This window comes from Miscanthus floridulus, chromosome 7, assembly GCF_019320115.1.
Source record: "Miscanthus floridulus cultivar M001 chromosome 7, ASM1932011v1, whole genome shotgun sequence".
NCBI lineage: Eukaryota > Viridiplantae > Streptophyta > Magnoliopsida > Poales > Poaceae > Miscanthus > Miscanthus floridulus.
Window position 1 is genome coordinate 4551089 of NC_089586.1, and position 3123 is coordinate 4554211.

Genomic DNA, 3123 nt, shown 5'->3' on the forward strand with positions numbered 1-3123 from the left:
TAATTATGTTTTCTACGTTGTAAATGCGAATATCATAATAGGAAAATGATGGATCGTGGAGTCGAGCAGAGTAGCAGAAAAGATGGTACCTTGATGATCGTGTTACCATGATGGAGTGCTAATCTTTGGTTAAATCTTATCCAGGCAAGCCGTAGTGCATAACCCCTGTTATTTTGCACTTTACTTTATGCTTGTGCATTAAGTTTCAATGAGTTGAATGGAATCCACTTGCATATATACATCCCGATCCCATGAGTCTTACTAGTATGATAGGATCGTGTAGATTGCTATGCTATAGGATCAGTAGAAGACAAGTGATTACCTGTCACTCGCGAGAGATAGAAAAATATTATTATTATATATTATCTACTGAAATAGGTATGAATGATAAATGGAGACTGGGCGGAGTGGTACGTGGATCTAAACTTGGTTAGGCATTTGAGCGAGGCTCGGATTCCAATTGTTCCACTATCCATTCTATTAAAGCTATGCTGGTTCTTAATGGCACAGGCAAAGTTATCTATTCTATTATTTATGTTTTCTAAAATTTTATCATTGGAAGCTACCTTTCTAGATAATCCCTCCATAACTTTGGATTGACTAGCAATTAAGTCTCTCAAGGGTGTTTGAAAATTATTAAAATTATTACCTTGATAGTTACCTTGATAGTTGGGCCTCTTTTACTGGTTCCATCCTTGATTTTGCTGAGGACAGAAGTAGTAGTTGTTGTTATTGACAAAATTGACATCCTTATGGGTCTCAGGGCAGCTATTCTCTGAATGCCCAGTGCTTCCACAGACTTCATATGTCATGCAGGAGTCATGGATGTGCATGACCTCTTGCTTCTCATTGGCCCAGTCTTCTAGCTGCTTCATCAGCAAGTCCATCTTGGCAGATAGCATGTCTACTTCCTTGAGTTCATGTATACCTCCACCTTTCTTACAAGGTTGAGCCTGTTCTTCATTCCAACCTTGGTTGGAGGCCATCTTCTCTACAAGAGCTGTTGCATCTAGAATGGTGAGTAACAGGAATGCACCTCTAGCAGCAGCATCCATTGTCTCAAGGAAACTATTGGTTAGCCCATGGTAGAAAGTCTGCATGAGTAGCCAATTCTCTATCCCATGATGAGGACATTCTGCAATAAAATCTTGAAAGCATTCCCATGCCTTAGGGACAGACTCGTCATGATGTTGCTGAAAGCTTGAGATTCTCCCACGCAGAGCATTAGTTTTGCCTGTGGGATAGAACTTTGCGAGAAAGGCGGTGGAGCAGTTGTCCCATGTTGTATTTCTATCTTTATTGGTGTAGAACCACTGCTTTCCCTTTCCTAAGAGTGAGAATGGGAAAAGGCAAAGTAGTATGGCATCCTGGGTTACTCCCTTGATAGTGAAGGTGTTGTAGATCTCCAGGAAGTGTTGGAGATGTGCACTTGCATCTTCATGTGCCTTTCCACAGACCTGATTAGCTTGCACCATGTTGATGAGCGCTGGCTTGAGCTCGAATCCGTTGTCTCTGACATTGACTGTCGGTCCAGTATGGATGTTGGTCGTAGTTGGAGCAGAGAATTCACGAAGAGTCCTGTTGGCCATGGCTTCAAATTCTGGTGTTAAGCTTCTTCTTATATGGTTGTCTTCTGATTTCAAAGATGGAGTCTTCTTGAGCTTAGCTCTAGTTCTCCTGATTAAAGCTTCTGGATTTTCAACGTAGTTTGTCGGAAGGTCAAAACCGGCCATACATTACCCTGCATAAGATACAAAAGTAGACAAAACAAGGGTAATCCTACTCGAGTAGAGGTCAATGGTTATCTCCATCACATCAATAATATAAGTTTATCAATACGTCCTTTGCTAGTTACCTTCCCCGGCAACGGCGCCAAAAATGCTTGTTGACATTTCTAATGTTGCTACTAAGAACAGAGTTTTAAATCTATCCCCGACAACGCCGCCAAAAATGCTTGTTAGCATTTCTTAGCATTGCTACTAAAATAAAGTTCTAATTCCCAATCCTTAGCAACCCTAGAAATGTTAATGGTAGTTATTAACATGTCACTTGGTTGAATTACTCAGCCACCTATTGTATACCTATATCTCCTAACTTACTAAGTTGTCAACCCTAGTAATGATGTCAAAGAGATGTATTGGTACTACATAGTATTACTACTAGAATAACACTAAATAACACTAAGCAGTTCTTATTAATGCAAGTGACTAGAGAGAATATATAAATATAAATATATGAAAGTATCTGTAAGCGCATAGATAATTATACCATTGTAGCATTTTACCCGAGATTATTGCATGTATCATTATTTATATTTTTACCACTAGGAAGGTCTAGCATGGATATGTATTGTTCAACTTGTATTATTGAAGGAGAAAATAACCATAGCCATAACTCTACTCATAACAGGAACAAGTCATAGAATAAGATATAAATAAATGATAAGTATTGATAGGGATAAATCACTCAGAGCACTCCGTCTATAGCATTAGCATGGTCAGGTAGAATATTAGACGAATAATTCCTAAGTCATTCTTAATTACAAGCCAAAGCATACATTTGATTAGTGCAATTACATCTAGTAATCATTGCTAAGATCATTATCATATCTACATAGAAGGGATATTACTTAAGGAAGATTGAGGGCAGAGCTCGTTCTACCTTCGTAATCGGACCCTACTTGCACCTATATTCGGGGAGTGGACTATAAAGGACTCAACAGGAGTGTCACATCCGTGATCTACCACATGACCCAGAATATAGGGTGTATTCATAGGTAAACAATGTATAAGCACCACGCTTACACAATGTCGACCACCCACCCATGGATCCCTAGAGTGTACGAACTTATGCATAAACATGATAATAAACTAACTATACTAGATATATAATCAAAGTAAATGATGAACATCATAATGAAGAACATGGACAAGATGAATATTGATATTATCATAACAATTGTATCTAACATATAAAAACAATGGAGAAACAATAGAGAGAGGGGTACAAGAGTTTATACCGAACCATGCTCTAAACAAGATTGAAAATTCAAGCGAAGTCCTGCTTACCTCCCTCTAGATCTAACCTAACTAGCTATGCTGTGGAGGAGCTCTGAGGAGATTA

The 3123-nt window shown here is 38.7% G+C and overlaps 1 non-coding gene across 1 annotated transcript; it reads left to right on the plus strand.

Moving 5' to 3' along the window:
• Positions 1 to 1116: 1116 nt before the first annotated feature.
• Positions 1117 to 1225, plus strand: LOC136468215 (small nucleolar RNA R71). Its single transcript, XR_010761748.1, has one exon. It is a non-coding gene; the product is annotated as a small nucleolar RNA R71 (small nucleolar RNA).
• The last annotated feature ends 1898 nt before the right edge of the window (positions 1226 to 3123 follow it).